Source organism: Eumetopias jubatus, unplaced genomic scaffold, assembly GCF_037043125.1.
Source record: "Eumetopias jubatus isolate StellerSeaLion01/CBP00866 unplaced genomic scaffold, mEumJub1_p1.0 scaffold_2, whole genome shotgun sequence".
Classification (NCBI taxonomy): Eukaryota; Metazoa; Chordata; class Mammalia; order Carnivora; family Otariidae; genus Eumetopias; species Eumetopias jubatus.
The window spans coordinates 130,347,532-130,373,771 of NW_028274808.1; positions in this window are offsets into that span (position 1 = coordinate 130,347,532).

Below are 26,240 nucleotides of genomic sequence, written 5' to 3' on the forward strand. Positions count from 1 at the left end.
TGATAGTTAACAGTTATATGGAAGCGTGGCTCCCTTGCCTCAAGTTAGGACAACCCTAAAGGCTACCCTGGTATCAGAGGGAGGTCTTCATTGAAACCACATCAGAACCTAGCTTCTCCCCCCTGCCCAGTGGTCACACCAACAACAATCCCCATAAACCTCTATGCTAATCTGCATCTCCAAATCTGCTTCCTGGGAAACCTAGGTTGCCAGGTCATTGACAGAAAAGGGACTTTGATGGTTCTGCCTAGATGCCTAAGCTTCACAAAGGTAGAATTGCTGAAATCTGGAAGCGATGGACAGCCAGAAGAGTGCGAGCCCCACTCATGACCCTTTGAAACATGAGATCTGGAAAAACAAATTGCTGCATAGAATCTGTCAAGAATCAGATTCAAGTCAAGGCAGTGAATAGTTAGGTGAGTTAGGTGCATTTTAAAAAAATGTATAGACCTTATCTCAGAAGGTAACTGGATAAAACATGGTTAATTTTGTTCAACTACATAGTGTCTGTTTTCTACAGATTCCAGTGTAATAATTGTAATGCCGCCACCTCCACCCTTGCCTCTCCCACCCCTCCAACAAAGCCTTGACACTTAGGACCATGAGAATATCTACTCTGGTAGAATTTGATCCGTTCATCTTGTAAACTACTCTTGTACAAAAAAAAAAAAAAAACATTAATTTTTCTTAATAAAAAGGAACTTCATTTTAATTACAGGATTGTATTTAAGATGGCCAATTTTTAATTGTAGGAGAGATTTTGGAGATAAGTGTTTTATTTTCTCTTGAGGATATGCTTGCACCAGTCTCATCTGTTGCTTACTTTTTTAGTAAATGTACAATCTATTGAAATTGCAGTTTCCAAGGAATGCTGTTAAGCTAATTATGAAAACAGTCTGTATAATACTGGAGTGTTGCCTCTCTTTGTGTCTTTCATTTAAATTTCAAAATCAGTGCTCCCTTTAATGCCTTTGCTTGGCCCAGACCACCACAACATTTGTGAGAGAGATTAGGTAAGCAACAAGCATGGTTTTCCATCATTTTGAAAATGAAAAAGGTGACCAACAACTAAATGACTTGTCCAAGGACAATAATGACAGGAACTGTTGCAGTGCTCAGAATCTCAGATTTATAATGCTCTTCACTAACATTTGCAGTGTCTGCTTGGCAATTGTTTCCACTTTCTGTTACCGGAGGAGAGGGGAAACATTGGACCTTGCTTCTTCCCAAAGAAAAGATCTAATTGCTAAATATGCTATCTAACATTCATGCAATTTTTTAAAAACTTGATAATGTGGACATCATTGGTGAGCTTTATGCACAGCAGTATATGAGTCCCTATAAACTGCACTCTTGCTAAACCTGGAGTTAATTGTTTTTTGGTTTGAGACAAACTGGCATTATGTACCCTTCATAGAATGCACTGAGGATGCAATACCAATTAGATAGTATTACTGTAAAAACTATTGTAATTGACTGAATGTGACCCCCCCTCCCAAAGTTAATCCTAAACACAATTTGATGGTACTTGGAGGTGGGGCCCTTGGGAGGTGAGTAGGGTCATAAGGACGGAGCCGTGATGAATGAGATTTCAGAGAGCTCCTTCTGCCATATAAAGACATAATGAGAGGACAGATGTATATGGACCAGGGAGCAGTTCCTTGCTAGATTTGAATCTGCCTGCACCTTAATCTTGGACTTAGAGCCTCCAGATCTATGAGAAACTATAAGAAAAAATTTTTTGCTGTTCCTAAGCTACCCAGTCTATGGCATGGTTGTTACAGTAACCTGAAGAGACTAAGACATTGATCAACCTGAATATAATGATAAAGAAGCATTCAGACGAATCTTAATTGAGAGACATTGTGCAAAGCAACTAGCCTGGACTTGCAAAAATGTCAGTGTCATGAAAGAGGAAGAAAGGGGGTAGGAGGCTGCTTTAGATGAAAGGACACTGGGGAGATACAACAAGTAAACGCAATGAATAATTCTTGATTAGATCTTTAGTTTGAAAAAGATACTGATAAAGAACATGGTTGGGACAACTAGTGAGGTTTGAATATGGGCCATATGTTACCTAGTAGCATTATACTAATGATAAATTATCTGAGCGTGGTTTTGAATAGTGATTATATAAAATTTCCTTTTTCTTATAAGATACAGACCAAGGTGCTTAAGGGTAAAGTATCATGATGTCTACAACAAACTCTCAAATGGTACAGTAAATTTTGTTTGTTTGATTATAACACACACATAGAAAGAGAAAGAAAAAAGCAAATTTGGCATATTTCTAACAAAGACAAAGCTCGTTGAAGAGTATATGGGTTCTCATTGTACTGTTCTTAAAAGTTTGAAGTTTAAAAAACATGCTTGAAAAAGTGCTAATTTGATAGCTCAAAAGGATGCTATTGAGATTTGCATTTTTATTACTAGTGAGGATGACTATTCTTTCATATTTTTGTGGCAATTTAGATTTGTTTCTCTACTATCTATCTGCCCATGTCAAGACCTTAATTAATTCATTTTGAAAACATTTACTGACAAGCTACAGCAAGTCCAGCACTATTCTCAGCACTGAGGCTGTTGCAGTGAACAAGACGAACAGTGATCCTGCCCTCTGTGGGGGGGCTTGCAGTCTCGTAGAGGCCCACAGCACACAAAAACATAATATTCATTTGATTTTAACAGGTATGTTTTCAGTGCCTATCTGTTCCAGGCACTGGGAATGTAGTGGTAAATAAAAGAGCATTCCCTGTTGGGGCTTACATTCTAAGGGAGGATAATAGATTTAAAAAAAGAAAAGAGTCAAAACCTAGTTCTGGGTGTGTGTGTGTGTGTGTGTGTGTGTGTGTATAAGGATTCATAGCTGGATCATAAAGAGATATGTAGACACCCACGTACATTGCAGCATTATTCACAACAGCCAAGAGGTGGAAGCAACTTAGATGTCAATTGCCAGATGAATGAATAAAGCAAATGTATATGTGTGTGTGTGTGTGTGCGCGCGTGTATACATACAATGGGATATTATGTAGCCTTAAAAAAAGAAGTCCTATCACATGTAACAACACAAATGCACCTCAAAGATATTACTGTTAGCATAACAATCCAATCACAAATGACGATACTGTATAATTTCACTCATACGAAGTGTCTAAAGTAGTCAAAATCATAAAAACAGTAAGTAGACACCTGGTTGCCTAGGGCTGGGGGGAGGGGAAGTTAATGTTTAATGAGGATATTCTCAGTTTTGCAAGATGAAAGAGTTCTAAAGAATCTTTCTGGTTTTTTTCGGTGTCTGTTGTACAAGACTGTGAATATATTTGGCACTACTGAACTGTACACTTAAAAATGGTTACGATGGTAACCAAAAACAAAGCAAAACAAAACAAAAACAAAAGACAAAAGGAAACATAAGAATATCAGGTGGGAATAAGTGTTACAGAGGAAAATAAAACAAGTAGGAAGAGCCAGGAAGCACCCATTGGCAGGGTGGATGGAAGTATGGGCTTCAGAGGATGGGGTGCTGAAAAAAGGATTTGCTAGGTTAAGGGTGGTCAGGGAAGTCCTCATCAATGAAGTGACAGTTGAGTGACATTTAATCCACATGGATAAATGAGGGAAGAGTGTTCCAAATGGGGGGAACAGCAAATATAAGGCCCTGAGGTTTATGGATCATGCCTGCTATGTTCTAGGAAGAGCAAGGAAGTCAGCATGGCTGGAACAAAGTGAGTACTAGAGTGAGGGATCAGTGATGAGGTAGAAAAGGCTGAGGAGGAGAGAAGGGCACAGATGAGGTAAAACCTGGAAGCACTGGCTTTATCTAAGTGACATGGGAAAAACCTCGAGCAAAGGCAGAAACAGGCAGAAAAGTCTGGAAGCTATTAAAATAATCCAGGAAAGAAATAGTGGAAGGGACAACTGAGAAAGGGTTTGATTTAGGACAGATTTTGAAAGAAGGACCACAGAATATCCTGACAGATTGGATGAGAAGGGAGAAAGAAAGAGAAGAGTTAAGGATGGTGCTGAGGTAGATGAAGGGGCTGTTTACCAGTATGTGGGAGGGGGAACCGAATTCCATGTTTGAACATGTCAATTTTGAGAGGACTATTTGGCATCTGTGGGTAGATGTTGTGGAGGCAGTTGGATATATGAGCAATGGCTTCATCATGTAGGGGATACTATTATCTACCCGCACACACAGTTATTCCTTTCTGGTCTCAGGTGATCTATGCTCCAGTCAGTATCTAAACTTTGGTGTGATTTGCTCAGATCTATCCTTAAAAATTCACTACATCTCAAATCTTGTCACCCAACTTGAAAAGTGAAACCCCCCCCATATAAAAAAAATTAAAATCCCAGCTCCTAGTCACAGCTATAATCCAAGGCTAAATACTGATAAAATCTAAGAAGTCAGGTCAGTCAGAAATGTATCTGGGGAGCTACCACCACTAGAAAGAGCGGGCGCAGACCGACCCATGCATGCCCCAGGAAATCATTTGCACAGAACACATCAAAGGAAATAGGAAGTTTATACTAATTCCAAACCTTGAGATATATACAGTAGAGTTCAAAAATCTAGTTTCCTCCAAGACAGTTTAGATTTGCTCTTCTGTCCAGTCCTCTTTCAGTTTCTCTTTAGAAATGGAATGAAGAAAGAGAGGTCACAAGTGGATGATTAAACCCTGCCTAGTGTCAGAAAATTTAGCCCAAAGAAATGCAGTAGTTTCATACAGGTTCTCTTTCCTTATAAATAAAATTTCCTGTATATTTTAAAGAATGTATGCTGAGATTTACATACATCATGTTACATACTTCTGGTTGTTTCCACTGCTTAGTTCTGTATACATACGAAATAGATACTCAAAAATAAAATCTAGTTTCCTCTTCAGCTTTTTGGTTTTTTAATCATTTCTTCATAAAGCATGTCAAATCCTGGCATTGTCTCTCCCCTATAGTGACCATGCAGGAGGAAAACAGATGAGTGATTTCAAAGTCCTTTATTTTAAATGTCTAGCTAATCGTGAAAACAATTCTAAGTTAGCTGCTAAGAGGTCCTGGCACATTTGAAGGGCTTGCTGAGACATTCAGGTAACCGTATTTTACTATAAGAAATTCCTGGGAAAGTCAAAATAGGCTCATTTCTGTGACAGCCCCCAAATCTCAGCAGTTTAACACAATAAAGATGTACTTCTTGCATACACACCCAGTCTCAGTGCAGACGCTCCCAGTTATCTTGCTTTCCTGGGTGGCTCTCCTTCAAGTAGTGACTCAGTGACCAGACTTCTTTCGTGTGCTTATTCCACCATCTCACAATCCTCCATTTCCAGACACACGGACAGGGAGAAATAGGGTAGAATATGGCCCAAAACAGTCCTTGACCAGGTCTAGAAGTGGTAGAAATCACCTCCACTTACTTTGTTTTAGCCAGAACTCAGTCACCTGCTCACAAGTAGCTAGCAAGAAGGGTGTAACTATTGTCTCCTAGGTACTCAAAAGGAGAACAAAATGATTTGTGTTGCATAGTGTTGACTATGCAATAATCTCCTACTGGGGTCTTTAGTATATTTTCATTTAACTTCTCAGCTAGGCTCTAAGCATCTACTTTACAATTCTTAAGAATCCTGAAGATATGCAACCCAACATAAAATCTCTAACTTTCTCTTTTTGAAATTTCACAGAAAATAAGAAAAACATTTAGTCTCCTATTGGGAACTTCCTTCTATTTCTAGTACCTTTACCTTTAGCCTTAAGACCCCATCTCCTCACAAAATGCCTGGAACTGGGGCTCCTGGGTGGCTCAGTCAGTTAAGCGTCTGCCTTCGGCTCAGGTAATGATCCCGGGGTCCTGGGATCGAGACCCACGTCAGGTTCCCTGCTCAGCAGGGAGTCTGCTTGCTTCTCCCTCTCCCTCTGCAGCTCCCTCTGCTGTTCCCCTGCTTGTGCTCTCTCGCTCACTCTCTCCCTCTCTCAAATAAATAAATAAGATCTTTAAAAAAAATGCCTGGAACCTAAAATGCTAGTGCCTTAACGGAATTTCCGCGAGAACATTTGATGAGAGTGTTTTCTGCACCTGCCCTGACACGAGAGCCAGACTGAGACACATGGGCATCGTGGGAACCCCTTCAAATCATTGTTTTTTTCAAATCCATTTTGCTGAAATTTTTCACAAACAAAGCAAAATTTATAGAGAAATACCATAATGAACTTCTGTCTACCCTAATATGATCAGCTTTAACTTTGATGATACGATGAATACAAAACAACATCCCTGTGGCTTTAGTTGGCATTTCTTTGATGACCAGTCCAGTGGAGCATCTTTCCATGTGTTTATTTGCTGTTTGGTTCCCGGTGCTGTGATCTGCCAATTCGATATCCTTTCTCCCATATTTCTATTGGACCATATATATTTTTTCATATTCATTGATAGTCATACGGAAGTGATGCTTATAGCTTCATGGAGAGCAGGTGGCCTTTCTCTTATTATCTCTAACAATTCCACTCTGGCCCCACACTTAATACCGCACTCAGCAAAATCAAATCCTCCATTCGACCAGGGCCACACTTCTGAGAGGAAGGCTGGCAAGTACAAATGTGCATTGCTAACTGGAGAGTGCAATATCGAAGTATTTTTTCCAATTGCATACAGAACCCTTCCTGGGAAGAATTCTGATGAATATAATTTTCTCCATGTCATTATATTTCCAGGGAAATTTTAATGCACCAATAGTATTTCAGTAACTATTATAGCTGTTCTGTAGTCAGAACCTTAATCCCAATTTGGGTTACTATAATCAAAGTTTGTGTTAGGAAACACAAAAAACAATGCAAGAAACAAGAAAATTTGTGAACCAAGAAGGGGTGCCACAGGCTGGCAATTCCTGGTGATCATGTTGTGCTGCCTGGTAAGTTTGTTAAAAAGGGGACGACTGTTTGCAAAAGTGTTAGCAAAACCTAAATAGAAGGAGCCCCTTACTCCAATGTGCTTAAAGCAAATATGTATATTTACATTTTATTATAAGCAAACATGCATCGAGAACTTATATTTTATTACTGCTATTGGAAGCCATAGTAACCCAGATTTCTGCATCTAAAAATGCAGAAAAGGTAGGTAGCACAGGATGCTTGATAAAGCAGGTGCCTTGTCAAAGCCTCCTTTTATTCTTTTTTCACATACACAGTCACCCATTTTATATTTGCTTTTCAGCATGAGCAGATAATACTGTCACATATTTGTCTTCAGACTAACGAACTTGTCTAACGAGACAGACATCTACTTGGCAGATCGTTGAAGGTCATACCAACTTATCCATATTGCAAGAATCCTGTTTTTACAAAGACAAGTTTCACTCCTGACAGAAAAAGACGTAAGAAGATGCATGGCAAGGTCAGAAGAAAAACTTTTTTCCTAGAGATACCACCCTGACTTAGTTTCCTAAGGCAATACAACAAAACCCCTCTTACCTCAATCCATTTACCTTGGATGACGTCTCTGGAAAAGGGGGAGAAACATGGATGAAGCTGGTGCTCTTACTGCTCATTTGTGTGCAGCACTGTTTCTTTTTTTTTTTTTTAAGATTTTATTTATTTGAGAGAGAGAATGAGAGAGAGAGAGAGAGAGCATGAGAGGGGGGAAGGTCAGAGGGAGAAGCAGACTCCCCGCTGAGCAGGGAGCCAGATGTGGGACTCGATCCCGTGACTCTAGGATCATGACCTGAGCCAAAGGCAGTCGCTTAACCAACTGAGCCACCCAGGCGCCCTGCAGCACTGTTTCTTGATAAGGGGAGATGAGAAAGCTGTTTCTCTTAGAGGAATTCAGAGTTCAAAAAGCTCTACTTAGATGTGAAGGATATCAAGGTGTAGAGGAGGAAAAAGTTTTCCTCAACCCTCTTAGGGTCTCTGGCTGGGTGTGAAAATTAAACTGTCAAGGACAGATTAACAGAAGAAAAGCATACAAATGTATTTAATATAAGTTTCACATGTGCAGGAGCCTTTATAAGAAAATGAAGACACAAAGAAACAGATCTGTTTTATGCTAGGTTGGATGACAAGTGAATAGTCATGGAGGACTATGATAGGTTAAGGAGTATGAAGTGAGTGTCTTAAACTGGGAGAAACTTAGCAAGGCCTCTTTGTTGAGATTTTTCTTGGCATCCCTTGGTCTTCAGAGATAAGGAAGCTCCTTTCCTCCAGGTATAGGGAGAGCACCTCTTTCATGATGGTTTTATGATCTGATTCAGGTCAGTTTCCTTCCTGTTTCTGCCATTTTCTCAAATTCCTTCAGCTTAAAATGTTTCATATGCCAAGGTGCCATATTTTGATGTAGTGTGTGTCCTGAGCTCCATCAAAGGGAGCCCTATAATTTTAAGTAAATGCAAGCCACCAAGCTACTGATACACCTCTGAGTCTCCTATAGATCTTCCTAAGATTGGGTTTCTTTCTGCAAAGTGCTACATCCTCAGCATCCTCTGTCCACTCAGGGAAGACTGCCTGGACTCAATCAGGTGGAGCCCTGGAAACCCTGACCTGGGACCACAGTCATCCTGGGCTTGTGAGTACTCCAACGTGATGGTGTAATTGTCCTCTCCCTGTCCATGACATTATTCAGTGCCTGACCAACTCAAGACCTACAATAGCAATCTACCAAAAATTAAGTTTTATTGGGAGAAAAAAGAATGTGGAATCAAGGTTAGTTTCATATCACTTCTTTTTCAGATTTTTACATTTTTTTCACTTTTATATCAGATGGGTATATAACTTTGCTTCTTTAGTTTGCTAAGGCTGCCATAAAAGTACCACACTCTGGGTGGCTTAAACAACAGAAATGTATTGCTTACAGTCTGAAGGCTAGAAGTTTAAGGTCAGTGGGTTGGCCAGGTTGGTTTCTTCTGAGGCTTCTCTCGTTGGCTGGTAGAGGGCCAACTTTTGTCTTCTCAGACTAGTCTGAGATAACCAAACTGGATTTAGAATTTAAATGGGTCATTAAAGAAAGACAACCACAGGAGGGTCTTGGAAAGTGCTGGCTAACTCAGTCTTTATTATGCCAAGGTAACTGACAATCTACCCGGTAGAATGACTCTGATTTAAACTTAATGTAACAGTTAAGAGGTTTGGAAAATGTCCATGAAATTTTCATTTCTCCAAGCTAATACTACCTTTCCTTTATTTATTTTTTTTTAAGATTTTATTTATTTATTTGACAGAGAGAGACATAGTGAGAGAGGGAACACAAGCAAGGGGAATGGGAGAGGGAGAAGCAGTCTTTCCACTGAGCAGGGAGCCAGATGCAAGGCTCCATTCCAGGACTCTGGGATTATGACCTGAGCCGAAGGCAGATGCTTAATGACTGAGCCACCCAGGCGCCCCTACCTTTGTTTTACTTTTCTTTATAAAACATGATCCTTGCAGTTTTCACTGTAGGTTGAAAACTTAGTAAGCAAGACCATTTAAAACTTCTGGGTGCTTTGTTTTGGAAACCCGTCAAAGTGCCTACCTCAGGGAATTATCCCCCAAATAGTTATATTCAAAGCTATTTAATGCATAGAAAATGTAGGTAGCTCAGATTCTTGTAAATTGGATTTCTTTTTTTATAATTTCAGAATTCCTGCTTTTCCTTTTACTTCTAATTGATCAAAAATTGACTCTAAATATCTAATCAGTTATTTGAATCAGTTTGCCTGAAACCATTTTGTTAAGAGGTTTATGATTTGTTACATGCTATAAGGGGCTACAGGAAATTTCTTACTTTAAAGTAAAACCCTTAAGTGTCACACTATATTGAAAGAACAATATATAATGTAAATAAAGGGTTCATTCCAGTAATATAGTTATAGTTCAAGATTATAAGATACACTAATACTACTTACTAAACCTTTCAAAATAACTAAAGATTCAGCAAACAAACACTGGAATCATACTACATGGTGAAAAGCTGAACAGTGATTCTTAACTACAGCCTCCAAACTAGTCAGCCAGGGTGTTTCAGACTGGAGTGGGTTTGGGAAGGAAAGTGATATAGTTTGAAATATATATATATATATATATATATATATATACACACACAATATATATTATGTATTATATATATATACACAATATATATTATGTATATATATATGTATACATATATACACAATATATATATGTATTATATATATTTGTATATATATATACATATATATATATATATATATATACACAATCCATCTATCGTTTTCATAGTTTTAAAAAAAAAAAGAAGACTGGTGACAAAGAATCTCTCCTTGACCAAAATTTAGTCAGGCTCATCTGAGCTCTTTTCTCAGCTAGGCCCTGATTTTGGGCTTCCATATTTGGAGTTGAGCCCAATCCTTCTGGCCCTCTGCAAAATCCCATGGTGGTGCTCCCTACACCTGTTGCAAAAGCCCTCCTCAATAGTCGGCTTGATCGTTCTTTAACAAGTGTCATGAATAATTACTTTTTTCTTTAACACCAGAAAGCAAAAGTTGACATTTTATCCGGTGTGAGATATGCAAAAGATAGAATGATAAGGTAGTTAGGGGTTTCGGCTTTTGAAAAGTTAAAAAATGTTGGGGCACGTGGGTGGCTCAGTTGGTTGAGCGTGGGACTCTTGGTTTCAGCTCAGGTCATGATCTCAGGGTGAATTGATGGAACCCTGAGTCCGGCTCCATGCTTAGCATGGAGTCTGATTGAAATTCTCTTTCCCTCTGCCCACCCTGGCTTGTGCATGTGCATGCACATGCACACACACACACACACACACACACTCAAATAAATAACTCTTAAAAAAAAAAAGGAAAAGTTAAAAAATGCAACCTTAATAGAATTTGATTGAAGTCAGGATAGAGACTAGGCTGCTCATTTATGGTGGGCTTAGAAATGCCAATCAATAAAATTATTTTTCTTAATCTCATAAATATATGTAGGCAGCAAAGTACCAATATTGCAGGTAGTATAGTTGTCTACCTGAAAAGACAAGAAAAGCTACTGAAAATTATTGGGAATAAAAAGGGAGTTCAGTAACACAGCTCAAACACAAATATGAAAAAATAAAAATAAAAAATTTGACTTTGCACAATGAATTAGAAAATACAAAGAAACTATTCACAACTACACAAAACAATATCTATGAATAAATTGAATAAGAAACATGTAATACTTACCTGATTTAAAACTATCAAAAGACTTGAGTAGATGAAGAGACCCAAGGTCTTAGATGACAAAACTTAATAATTTGGGAAGATTTCAGTTTCACCAAGTTAGTTTATGAAATGGATACAATCTCTATAAAAATTCCAGTGGAATTTTGGGGGGTTGGGGAATTTATTGATAAAGTTATTCTTGAATTCCCTTGAAATAATAAACTTGCAGAAAGGGCAGCTTACTTCTGATAAAGAAGAATGAAGTAAAGGCTTTTCATACTGGATAATCCAGTGCATAAAAATGAAATCATAAAATAACACAGTATTGGTACAGGTTTAGTTGGAGAGACGTATTGAAAGAGACCCAGTTATGTATGAGGATTAAATATACAAGATGTAGCTTAAATCAGAGTTACAAGATTTATTAACCAATACTTATTTTTGGATAACTGCATAGCCATTTGGGAAAAAAAAATTCAGTTGGAGTTTTGCCTTTTACCAAAATGAATCCCAGAGAGATTAGAGAATTAAAGTAAAAAGAAAGAAAGCTTATAAAAGCAAAAAGCTAATATTAGTTTTTATAATCTAAGCGTAGTTACAATGCTTTCAAAATGTGTTGAAAGGCTGATGTCGACTTTAAAACTTTTCTATGGGTGTCTGGGTGGCTCAGTCAGTTAAGCGTCTGCCTTTGGCTCAAATTGTGATCTCAGAGCCCTGCACAGAGCTCCCTGCTCAGCGGGCAGTCTGCTTCTCCCTCTGCCTCTGCCCCTCCCCCTTACTTGTACTCTTGCTCTCTCTCTCAAATAAAATCTTTATTTAAAAAAAGAAAAAGAAAAAGGTTTTAAATAACAAAATACTTCTAAAACTCCCAAAACACAATGTAAAAGATAAAGAACAAACTGGAGAAAATGTTTGCAACAAGTATTTGGCAAAAGCTTAACATTGCTAGAACTTCACATATTTCGGAGGATATGAGGATGTGAAAACAAGGAGCAAAGGGCACAAATAAGCAACTCAGGAAATAAGAATACCAAACACAGGTATAGCATAGTGATTGGGTGCAGCGCTCTGGAGACATACTGTCCCATCCACACGTGTGCTTTGCCAGTGTTGAACCACATGACCTTGGGCAAGTTACTAGTCTCTCTGTGCCTCCATTTTCTCATCTCTTTGTTCAGGTCAGATGTGCCCATGCTGGACCTTCTTAAATTAAGGCTCAGTCCTACAGAAGAAATACAAGATTTTAGTTAACATAAAGTTTTCCAAATGTTCCATTCAGAGCAATTACTAACTTTGAAACACTAGACAAAATGACATTTCTTACTTTAATCAGGTCCAGTAGAGACAGAAGTGCTCCAAGATAGTAATTTGAGCAAGAATGGAAATAGAGTTCTTAAATTTTTCTTTTTTGAGAATTCTGACATTTGGACTATTGGTGATTCCATATCGGCAGCACCAGAGCCAGTTGATTTCACTTCTGTGTTTCTCTGTTTCTTGGATACGTGTCAGAGGACCACTCCCTGGGTAAGGGTGAGGGATAAATGCTGACGATACAATTCTCAGGAAGGAGGAGCTTGTCAGAAGCAAATGCAAAGACCTGCAAGTTAAGTGAGCTTTCCTGCAGTTGGCTTAAACTTGGATTTGGTTAGAACCCTTGGGGATTTATTCCATTCCCCCCACATAATAGCGTCTCTTCCAGTTCGGAGCTTCAAAGTTCGATTAGATGGCCAGAGAGACCAGAGAAACACAGATCTCGTCATGGCCTGGCCCTGGAATCTTCAGAAGAGGTCCGACTCATTAACATCAGCACGTGAATTAGACCCTTAGCTGACAGTGGGGTGATGATTTCAGATATCCGACAATTCCCATTCCATATCTTTAATGCACTTAAAATACCCTATTTAAACAGAACATGGTATTTTTTACACTCTTGTGAGATGCTGCAACTGGGATGTTATGTCCGTTCTACAATACTTGGAAGCACATGAACTACTCAGATATTGGTGGTTAATGCTGCACAGAGAGTTTCACAAGCTTTCCAAACAGCTAATACTTTAGAAAGATTAAGGTAATAAAAATGTTTTTCTACAGAAATTAAAGATGCCGTAATAATAGGTGCCATTGATTAAGTGCTTTACTATTTGCCAGGCACTGTGCTAAATGTTCTATGTACATGAGCCTGGTATTAAAAAATTAAAAAGTTATATATCTATTGTCTTTAAATCAGATTATATACCAAACCCGATCCCACCAAACTGATTAGGAAATTCGATCTCAGTCATTAATGAGTTGTACTTCTTCCCTTTGTCACCCAAAAATGAGTACAGTTTATGTGATTTCCCAAAAACAGGGAACATCTTCTTGGTTCCTTGGTCTATTTTTATTGCTGCCATCATAAACACTCATAAAATTGCTCAAACCCGTTGGTCTTTTGAAAACAGGCAGTCCTAGCATGTCTGTGCCAAACCTGCTTGTGGGGATGTCTTACAGCCAGGAGTCTGGGTGTGTGGGTCCAGCCTATGAGGAGTACCCTGCAAGTACCTACCGAGCTCATGCCCCTCCAGCCACAACAACCTCCATGGATCTGGGCTCAGGTTTCTGCTCCCCTTGGGGTCCGGAAGATCTCTAGGCCCTTCCCACCCTGGGAAAAAAAATCTCTCTCCTTCTTGCTACTTCTGCTTTCCCTGCTTAATGTATTTCCCACAATGAGTTCCAGTTTACACACACAAAAAAGCCAACAAAATTTTCCTCACCTGTGTTAGGTTCCTTGCCTGGGTCTAAAAATAATACCGCCAATGACAGATTAACCAGAGAAAAGCATACACATTGACTTGTTTTACCTGACAGGGAACCTTCATAGGGAAATAAAGTCCCAAAGAAACAGTTAGACCTGAGGGTTTTATGCTAGGTTTGATGAAGAGTGCATGGTTGTGGAGGAATAGGATTGGTTAAGTGTAGTAACTGGGGGAAACTTAGCAAGGCCTGTTTGTTCAGATTTTTTTTTGGCATCCCTTTGTCTTCAGAAATAAGGATCTCCTTTCCTCTGGGTATAGGGAGGGCACCTCTCACAGGAGGGTTTTGTGACCTATTTCAGAGGGAAAGGGATGAGGGAGATCAGAGTGACCTTCTGCCATTATTTCCAATTCCTTCAGCCTAAAATATGCAGTATGCCAAGGTGCCATATTTGGGGGTAGCAGGTTGTGAGCCCCATCACCATAAAAGGAAATTGTCTTCATGCCCATTCCACCCTCTCCATAGAAATAGAGGAGTTTAATTCAGGCCCCCTTGGAGAGGAAGAAGAAGAAGGAGGGAGGGAGGGGAGAGGAAAGAAAGGAAGTAAATAAAACAGTAACGGTTCTATTCCTGCTGATTTCTATACAATAAGGAAAATGAAATATAAATTAGTACCTTTATGTCACATATAGTATCTCATTTAAACCTCACACTAATCCTGTGAGATGATACAATTTTTATTTTCACTTTACAAATGAGCAAACTGAGGTTTAAACACTTTAAGTGTCCTGCTAAGGACAGAGAGCTAGTAAATGATGAAGCCTGAATTAAAACAGATCCACTCAATTCTAGAACCCATATTATTAACTACCACAAATAGAGCCCCTTTAACAGAAACATTATATAATTCTTGGAATAAAACTTTGTATCTAACAACATGCCTGATTCATAAAAGATACTCGAAAGCACCAATTCAGTAACAAGTAAACAGTGCTTTCTCTTTTTTTTTAAAATTTTATTTATTTATTTGACAGAGAGACACAGGACTCAGAGAGAGAGAGAGAGAGAGAGAACACAAGCAGAGTAAGCAGGAGAGGGAGAAACAGGCTCCCCGTGGAGCAGGGAGCCTGACGTGGGGCTCGATCCCAGGACGCTGGGATCATGACCTGAGCCAAAGGCAGACGCTTAACGACTGAGCCACACAGGCGCCCCAACAATGCTTTCTCAGTACAATTTTATTTTTCCTAAAATGTCCTCAATATGATTCCCAAAAAGAGTGCACCCAAAAAATATTTTGTCAAAGAACAACCTGACAATATAAAACTTATATAACACAACATTTCCTGGAATTTGAGCACCTTTAAAACCATCAACTAAGCGTCAAAAGATTGTGAATTCATTTTAGCTGCTATAAGGGGTACAGAAAGGATCATTTTCCAACGGTCACTGCAAAGACCAGTCAGAATGGAAGCAGAAATGAATTCAAAGCTAGATTTATCTGTGCACTAGACAATAGAGTGAGAATTTTGTTTGTTCACAGAGAAAAAGATACGGAATTGTTCCATGCTTGGGGTAGCTCTTTCTTCCATTCCCCTTTTGATTAACACATACTCATCTTTTGACAAGACTAAAACAAAACCTGATAATTTTATATATTAAAAGAAGGTAAAGGGGTGCCTGGCTGGCTCAGTCAGTAGAGCACACACGACTCTTGATCGTGGGGTTGTGAGTTCAAGCCCCACACTGGGGGTAGAGTTGACTTCAAAAACAAATAAAATAATTTTTTTAAAAAGCGGCAAAGATTAAAAGGAAAAATAGATGCTTGGTTTTTTATTTCTCTATTCATTTGTTCTCTCTTGGGAGAAAGCTAGTCAATTATACAAGCTTATGCTGCTCATTGGCTATTGGTCCTTTTCATAAATTGGGTTCCAGTCTGGGTGGGAAAATTCCTTCTCCCATGGCTTCATGGAGACCTCTAGAGTTCCAGATCACACTGGAAAACACTTGTCATTTCAGTGGTTGCAACTGATTGGTCAGCAAAGTCTGAAAATGTTAATGTAGATCATTTGCAAGGCATTTCCTACAAATTTCTCAAAAACTTTTTGCTACATGTTCCAAGAGTTGCTGTGTCAAACACATCAAATGTGTCACACACATCCAGAAGATCAAGTTGGTTCCTGCTGTTACCATGCAGCACTTATACCAAAGTGCCTAGCAACTTCTCTGGCACCTTTTTAATTTTAATCTTGCTTTTAACATTCTCAGGGATGGAAACCAAGTATAAAATGTTAATAAGAGTTTACTAGCTTTCAAGACTTCTCTTGGGCTAAAGTCTAAATTTATGCCAAGAAAAGAATTAGTGATAATCCACCCTTTGAGAAAGAAATTTTTGAGTTTTGTGCTATTGTTGTTTGTTGTGTTGAATACCTAGATTTGGAGAATTCACTCTACATCTTTTTGTTTAATTCTGCCTTACTTTTTCTTTTATCCAATAGCAAGGTAACAACCTTCTAACATACTATTTAATTTGGTTCTTTATTACACTTATTGTTTTTTGTCTCTATCTGCTAGAATGCAAACTCCAATAGGGCAGTGATTTTTATTCTTTTCCCAGTGCATCCCAAGAGTCTGGGAGACTCAGTCGTTAGGCATCTGCCTTCGACTCCTGGGATCGAGCCCCGCATCAGGCTCCCTGCTCGGTGGGAAGCCTGCTTCTCCCTCTCCCACTCCCCCCTGCTTGTGTTCCCTCTCTCGCTGTGTCTCTCTCTCTCTCTGTCAAATAAATAAATAAAATCTTTTTTAAAAAATTTAAAAAATAAAATTAAAAAAAGAGTCAGGGAAACTCCTTGCAGAGTGTAGGTGTTCAATAAATATTCACTGACTGATTGAATGAGTGGAATGCTTTGTGATTTGGATTAGCTGATATATATGTTGTATAATATATTGACTGCCCAAGGTGTATCATAAGTCTTATACGATTCCGTATCATAAAACCAGCTTATTGCCTGTTGAGATTTTCTCAAATTAGAAGACTGGGGAAAGCAATATCAGAAGGATAAAAATGAAATGTATATATTTGGTGTCAAAGTCCCAATTGTTCATGTATTAATAGAATCAGAATATTGGGTTCAAGTAAGAGCACATTTAACTTAGATAACTAAATTAATTTTAATTTGACTAGAACTAGGTTTCCATTGCTGCTGATAGTAAAAATAATCCTATAAAATAATCAGATGGTAGTTTATTTTTATTTATTTATTTTTATTATGAATTATTTGATAGTTAAAAAAGAGTTTAGGTTGTTCATTAAAATATTGTACCTTGGAGTTTCTATTTTCTTGCATATTTGGATTATCAAATTTTAGAGTTACTACTTGGCCTGGGATGTTTGTAACTTGACAAAATTTCTCAGAAGTCAGATGTCTAAGTTAGAGATGACATACTACTCTTTAAAGACACTACCAACATGAATAGGCTTGATCATCTTTGAACTAAGGTTCTACATAAAATGTAGTCGATCGGTTTTTGTGGGTTTTTGTTTTGTTGTTCCCTTTGGCCATTTTGTTTTCTGTCTATCTATCTATCTCTCTATCCATCCATCCATCCATCCATCCATCCTTTTGACGCCCTTCCACACCCCACCCCCCTGTCCCACCTCTGCAATGCCAGTCTCTCTTCTCTGTATCTATGAGCTTGTTTTATGGGGTTATTTTTAATTTCACATTATAAGAAAAATCATATGGTATTTGTCTTTCTCTGTCTCAGTTATTTCACTTATCATAAGGCTCTTGAAGTTCTATCCATGTTGTTACAAATGACAAGATTTCATTCTTTTTTAAGGCTGAATAATATTCCATTGTCTACATATTGTATACCATATCTTCATTATCCATTCATGTACTAATGGACACTAAGGTTGTTTCCCTATCTTGGCTATTGTAAATAACGTTGCAGTGAAGTGTGTGTGTGGGGGTGCATATATCTTTTTGAGTTATGTTTTCATTTTCTTTGGATAAATACCCAGAAGTGGAATTGCTGGATCATATGGTAGCTCTATTTTTAATTTCTTGAGGGACCTCCACACTGTTTTCCACAGTGGCTGCACCAATTTACATTCCCATCAACAGTGCATGATTGTTCCTTTTTCTCCACATTCTCACCAGTGCTTGCTATTTCTAGTCTTTTTTGGTTGTTTTGATTTTTTTCCTTTTTTAAGGAAAATTATTTAAAAATAACTTGGTAAAAAAGTTAGTATGACCAAATAGAGAGTCAGTATGGGGTTTGTCAAACTTTAATGTGCTTAAGAATCCATGATGGAAATTATTTCAAATGCAGATTCCCAGGCACTGCTCCCAGAGACTCTTGCTCAGTGAGTCCCTGAACTCTAAATTTATAACAAGCTTTCCAAATGATTCAGAGAACATACTGAGAAATGCTGGTTCAGTAAAAAAAAATGAACCTGAGACCAAATATCATAAATTTACATCGGTTTTGTCTAGTTTAGATTAAATTAATTATAATTTTTTTGGTGATATAGACCAAATTTTCAGTAAGTATATAATATATATACATATTTCATTTGTTTAGTGGTTATTTAGTGAATATGTTTATATCATGACATAGTAGAAATGGTATGGGAGTCTGGCTGAGCTTGGGTCAAACCTCAGTTTTCTTGCTTAATTAACTAAATAATTCTGGGGAAATTACTAAATCTCTCTGATCTTTACTATTTCTATTTTATACGAATAATAGTACCTAAATCCTTGTTGAAGATTGAAGGAATTAGCAGATGTAAAGTAATTAATTCAATATGTAATGCAGTAAAATCCTGAAAACACTCAATTGGGCTATGAGAATTATAATTTTTTAAGTGTTGAATACTCCTACTTTGGCTTAATAAGCACTTTTTGTTTTCATTTATAATGGCTATTTTGTATTTTTTCAGCTTTATTGAGGTAAAACTGATAAGTAAAATTGTAAGACATTTAAAGTGTACACTGTGGTAATTTGATATGCATATATATTGTGAAAGGATCCCCTCTCCCCATCTAGTTAATCAGCACATACATCACTTCACATATTTGTCTTTTTTTGTGAGATAGAAGGGGTGAAAACATTTAAGTTCTACTCTTAGCAAATTTCAATTATATAATACAGTGTTATAAACTATAGTCATCAAGTTTTATATTAGCTCCTCAGACCTTATTCATCTTGTAGCTGAAAGTTGGTTCCCTTTTACCAACCTGTTCCTATTTCCTCCACTTTACCACATGATCCAGCACTCCCACTTCTCTGTAGATATCCAAAGGAAATGGTAATTGGATTTGAAGAGATATCAGCACCTCCATGTTCATTGCAGCATTATCCACAATAACAAAGGTATGATAACAACCTAAGTGTCCATAAATGGATGAATGGATAACAAAGCTGTGGTGTGTGTGTCTGTGTCCGTGTGTCTGTGTGTGTGTACACACACAATGGGATATTATTCAGCTACAAAAAAGAAGGAAGCCCTGCCATTTGTGATTTGTGACATGGATGGAACTTGAGGACATTCTGCTAAGTAACATAAGCCAGACACAGAAAGACAGTACTGCATGGTATCATTTACCAGTGGAATCTTTAAAAAAAATCAAACTCACAGAAACAGAATATTTTGTACTTTATGTGTTCCAGTTGGGGATTTGTTATATGACAGTGCTGGTCATTCACCTATTTGCTCTCAAATACATTACCTTCTCCCCCTAGCTCTGCTTCGTATCGCAGGGAGCTAATCCCTGCAAACTATTTCCCACACTCTCTTGCCAGCTGGCTTCTGGGTAGTTTCAGATTCTGAGAGGCACTGCGAGAAGATCGAAAGGTGAGAGGAGGAGAGAAAGGAGGTTACCATTCCAGTAGGATCTCCTCTGGGTCCCAGCTGCTGAGGCTGCTGCCCTGGGCCCTAGTAAAAAAAAGCATCTCCTCCCAGTGTCCTCCAGCCCTAGGATTGATAGCAACCTCCTACAGCTGTGATTCTCAAGGCAGCCTCACCTTCCCCATGAGCCCTTTCCCTTTTACTGGAATATAGTGTTTTTAGTACAAATAGTTTTGGTTTGGGGATTAAGAAGTGCATTTTTTAAATTATATTTTTTAATAATAATTAAGGTTTCACCTTATACTATTTTGTCCTATGAAGGGGTTTCAAACACAAATTACTCTCCTAAGGAAGAGAAAGTCCATACAAAGTAAGAATTTGGGAAATATTAATTTCTTCCCTTCCTCCAAAAGAAAAGAACATTGGCATAAAATTACATCACCTCCTAAAATCAAACTTTATTTTGATATAGTATATATTTTTGTTTTAATGTAGAGATGGAAAACTAGATAAAGAATTTTCTAACTTTGTATTGTATAATCTTTTAAGAATGGGGGGTATAAAGAAGACATAAAGTTAAGTAGATAGCATCATAATGTTAACTTAATTAGATTATGTGGATTTTTTTTCCAAATTTCACTATCTATACAATCTTGGTGAAAATTTTAAAATCTCTTGCTGGCTGCTGGACATAACATATGAACTATGTCCTGAGCATATGAACTATGTACTGAGCGACAACCAAGGCTGTTATCTACTGAGGTGCCTTACATTGTGGCATCCAAACATTTACACTTTAGTTCTCACTCTAGCCCAATCTTAACTGAAATTGCTACCATATAGGTTTGAGGGTAGAACATTTTGAAAAGTAACCCAACACATTCAGGAAGTACAGAACTTCCCTTGGAATTCTTCTGCAAAAAGCAATATAGATTCCATTCCAAGATTTTTGATAAATTTTCATAATTTTTAACTAATAATTTAAAAACCAACATTGATGTCCATGTAAGTTTGAACACATTCTTCACTCTTCTTCCCCCAACATTTTAGGTATATGGTGTCATACTTTACATCATTTTATTTTGCAAGTCCCTTGACTGATTTTTATAGACATACTTAATTTGCTGCTTTTGTGCTTCCTACTTTTCTTACTCTTACTTACAGTCTTTCCTTTCAACTCAAAGACTCCCCTTTAACATTTCTTGTAGGGCTGATTTAGTGGTGATGAATTCCTTTAACTTGTGTTTGTCTGGGAAACTCTTTCTCTCTCCTGAATGATAGCCTTGCTGGGTAGAGTAGTCTTGGTTGCAGATTTTTTTTTCTTTTGGCACTTTGACTATATCATGTCACTCCCTCTGGCCTACAAGTTTCTGCTGAAAAATCAGCTGATAGTCCTATGGGGTTTCCCCTTGTATGTAACTGTCTCCTTTTCTCTCGCTGCTTTTAAAATTCTCTCTTTAAGACTACTTTTTGCCATTTTAATTACTCTGTGTCTTGGTGTGGGCCTCCTTGGGTTGATTCTGTTGGGGACTCTGCCTGTGGATCTGGATTTCTGTTTCCTCCCCCAGATTTGGGAAGTTTTCAGCTATTGTTTCTCCAAATAAATTTTCTGCCCCATTTTCTCTCTTTTCTTCTTCTGGGATTGGTATAATGTGAATGTCATTACACTTGATGGTGTTGCTAAGTTCCCTAAGTCTATTTTCATTTTGTATTATTTTTTTCTCTCACCTGTTCACCGTGATTGCTTTCCATTATTCTGTCCTTGAGATCACTGATTCATTCTTCTGTTTCCTCTAGACTACCATTTATTCCATCTAGAGTATTTTAAGTTTCATTATTGAGTTCTTCCTCTGATTTGTCCTTTTTTATATGTTCTATCTCTTTGTTGAGGGCCTCATTGAGGTCCTACACTCTTTTCTCAAGTCCAGTGAGTATCTTTATGACCATTTCTTTAAATTCTCTATCAGGCATATTACTTATCTCCATTTCACTTAGGGATCTTGTGTTTCTGTCCTCCTCTTTCATTTAGGACACATTCCTCCATCTCCTCATTTTGTCTGACTCTCTGTATCTGTTTCCTTGTCTTAGGTAAGCCAGCTACATCTTCTGTTCTTGAAAGTAGTGGCCTTACAAAGAAGAGGTCCTATAGTACTTTGCAGTGAATTGTTCCCTGTTCACCAGAACCTGGCACTTCAGGGTTGTCTCCCATGTGTGTTGTGTGCACCCTGCTGTTGTGTTTGAGCCAATGTGTCTTCAGTCCAGTTAGCTGTAATGGCTCTCTTTACCTTATGTGGGCAGGGTTTGGTCCCTGTGTTGTTATTGGGCCAGTCTGAGGCTATCTTGGGTTTGAGTCATATGCAGCAATGCTGCATATGCTGGTAGCTTTCTGTGTTTTATACCCTGAACTTTCACTGGTTGGTGGGGCCTGCAGTCAGAGCAGCTGTCTGCCCCCAGCCACTGCGGGGACTGCAGTCTAACTGGTGAGTGGTTATCTTTCCCTCTCCCTGGGGCAGGCATCACTTTGGAGTGGTGCTGGCTCCTGTGGGTGCTACTTGCCTACCGGCAGGCTTGTGACACTGCTTTGACAGGCTCCAGCCAGAGTCTATTGAGGAGAGTGAATCTACAGAAGCATGTGGGAGTAGAACCTGCAATGTTAGCAAGGTCTGTGCTGGTCCATGCATCTTTCCAGCCACATGCTATGAAACTAGAAATCAGTCAAAAAAAATCACCAATACCTGAGGATTAAATAACATGCTACTAAACAATGAATGGGTCAACCAAGAAATCAAAGAGGAAACAGGAAAATACATAGAGACAAATGAAAATGAAAACACAATGGTCCAAGATCTTTGGGATGAAGTAAAAGCTGTTCTTTCTCCTCAGTGATTTTCTAAATGGGTCTGGGAACTCATCTGCTGCCTCCTGGTTGGCAGAAGCTCCTTCCCTTGTTAATATTTGTAAGCCAAACTTCTTTCTAAAATTATCATGGAGGGGGAGGTAGGTGGGAGGATGGGGTAATTGGGTGATGGGCATCAAGGAGGGCATGTGATGTGATGAGCACTGGGTGTTATATGCAATGATAAATTATTAAACGCTACATCTGAAACTAATGATGTACTCTAAGTTGGCAAATTGAATTTAAATTTTTAAAAAGTTAATAAAAATAAAATAAATTTATCAAGATACCTTTTGCTGGCATTAAATTCTCCAGCTTTAGATCCTTCACCTTCCTTTTGCTTTAAGTTGTCATATAATGACTTCATTTTTTCTCGAATCATATTAGAGTATATAGGTATGCCTTTCTTATACCAATCCTGCACCCATGTAAGAGCTGCGTTTTCAAGACAAAATAAAACATATTTCACAAAAAGTGTAAGGTTTTCAACCCTGCTGGTGTAGATGCAGTAAAGGCTTCACAAATTCCCTTTTCTGTTTTTTACAATGGTTCCTTACGCTGGGTCCACTTATCTTGAAATGACAACGAATCACAGCACAGACCTCAACCTATAGTACATATCAAGCAACCGAACTCTTTCTTCTGATGCCATAACTTTCCTCCACTTCTTGGGAACACTTCCAGCAACACTAGTAGCATTTCACATGGTTCCCATGGTGTTATTCAAGATTTATGGTATTGAATTAAACATTGTGCCAAATACACAAGAACTGTGAGAGATCACTTTTTACTGTGAAATGCAATTTGCTGAAGTGATGAACTGCTCATATAGAGATAATTAGCATCACATGCATTTTAAGCAGATACATACAACACTTGATTTCACCACCATAGCAAAGAGAGGTGGCTATGAAATTAGTGTAGTTTGGTATGCAGTACAGTTAATTTTATGAAGTTATGATTTAATATTGCATCTTACATTTGTTTATATTTCTCTTGACTGTGAAAGTCATCATATACAGTCTGTAAGTATTTGTGTGCATAAGTTTTGGTAAATTTTAACTTTTATAATAGATTTATGTATATCTTATGGTAGTAAATGATAAAATAGATTAGTATATACATATATTTTGTGGATTTATGAAATACCTTTTCCTTAATTTTTTGATATTTCTAGGCTATGTCCTGGTATCGCCAGGGTATTCACTGAAGACTGTAATAGAGAAAAGATTAGGTTTTCCCTAAGCTCATGTTTACTATTTGCCTTTCCTCCCACATAGTTACTGTAATTGTGATTTCCCTGGGACATATGAGGTTTAGCATCTTTACATATGTTTATTGGTCATTTGGATTTGTTCTTCTAGGAATTGTTTTATATATCCTTTGTCTATTCAATTTAGTTTTTATCCTTTTCTTATCAATATATAAAAGTTCATAGTATGTTATAGAACAAAACTTTAACCTGTCATGTAAATTACAAATATATTTCCTCAACAGTTTCCATACCCTCACCGTACAAAAGTTCTTAATTATTATTATATAGTCCTATATGCTTGATTTCCTATTTTAAATTTCAAATTCTTTTTCAACCTCTGGATTATGCATATAATTATAAGATAATTATTATCTTATAAATTATAAGATCTTTATTGTCTTATTTTTTAGCATTTAAGCATTTAGCATTAAGCATTTTTAGCATTTAAGCATTTTTAGCATTTAGCATTTAGTTGATTTAGTGTTTACTTTTGTACATGTAAGTCCAATTTTACTTTCTTCTGGATGGATAGACAATTATGCCTCCATTATTCACTAAGTAGACATCACTGTCCCTACAGAGTAAAGCATATACCCCCCTGAATGACATTGCTCTTAATTGAAAGCAACTAGTCCATCTGATATTAAGTAGCTAAACTTAACTCTAAAACACTAGGCCTAGGTTTTGGTGGAAAGAGACAGTTGTTGATATTCACTGTGGACCTGGTTTTCTTGGCCAGCAGAGGCTGGTATTCAAGTGACTGTTGAGTAACATAAAGGGAAACTTCAATCTCTTAATTTCTCAATTTGATTCATTGACTTATACAAGTGCCTCCTAGAGAAAGACTTTAACTCTAACCTCCCAAAGAGTTCAAGCACTTAAATAATATATGTTTGAAACAACAGTGAGACACCACTACCCACCTATTAGAGTGTTGAAAATACAAAACACTGACAACACCAAATGCAGGTAAGGATGTGGAGCAACTGGAATCCTCATCCAATGCTTGTAGAAATGTAAAATGGTACCGCCACTTTGGAAGACATTTTGGCAGATTCTTACAAAACTAAACATTCTCAGGGGGCGGAGCAAGATGGCGGAGGAGTAGGAGACCTAGATTTCGTCTGGTCTCAGGAATTCAGCTGAATAGGGATCAAACCATTCTGAACACCTACGAACTCAACAGGAGATCGAAGAGGAGAATAGCAACAACTCTCTGAAGAGAGAAGCAACCACTTACTGGAAGGTAGGGCGTGCGGAGAAGTGAATCCAAGGCGATATTCGGGAGGATAGACGGCAGGGGAGGGGGCCTCAGCTGGCCGCTTCTGGCAAGTGATAGAGCCGCGGAGCACAAAATCGGACCTTTTAGAAGTTGGCTCCGCTGAGGGACGTCGCTGCAGTGGCTAAGCGGGGGGTGGAATCCTCCCAGGACAGTGTGGTCTCAGGACCCTTGGGGTCACAGAAAGACCGGAGGTGCCTGAGTGCGGCAGAGCTCCCAGGTATCGGAGCGGGGAAGCCGGCTGCAGAGACGGAGCCGAGGCGTGGGCTCTCAGCTCCAGGTTGCCATGAACTGTGATCCGCGGCCCAGTTGGGCCGCTGCTCCTCCAGCAGGGACCCAACAAGCAGCAGAGCTGGGGAGACTCCCCTTTCTCCCCCGGGAGGAGCGGCGTGGGAGCGCACCGCAGGGATCTGCTGGGTTTGGAGACTCCACACGGGGTCGGGTGCCAGAGATAGAAACACTCAGTCACAGGCTAGGGGAGCACGGAGTGCGGCCGGAGACCGGGGAGATGGGAGTGACTGCTTTTCTCTGGGGGCGCACTGAGGAGCGGGGACCCGAGTTCTCAGCTCCTCCGGGTGGAGATTGGGAGGCCACCATTTTCGCCCTGGTCCTCCAAAGCTGTACCAAGAGCTTGCAGGGAACAAAATTTCCTAAGAGCAAACCCGAGCAGCTTGCTTAGCCCGGACCGACAAGGGCGGGGCAATTCAGCCTCCGGCAAAGACATTTGGGAACCACGGCAAAAGGCCCCTCCCCCAGAAGATCAGCACGAACAGCCAGCAAGCCAAGACCAAGTTTACCGATCAAGGAGAATGGGAGAACTCCAGCGCTAGGGGAATACTGCACATAGAATTCATGGCTTTTTTTTTTTACCATGATTCATTAGTTCATCAAAGTTAATTTTTTTAACCGTTTTTTTTTAAATTTTTCTTTTTCCCTTTTTCAACCAACATCTTATCAATCCCTTTTTTAAAAAAACATTTTTTATTTTTCATTTTTAGAGTCATATTTTATCCCTTCATAGTAGTTACCCTTATTTTTGGCATATATATATAAGTTGTTCTCTCTTTAAAATTTTGAGATAC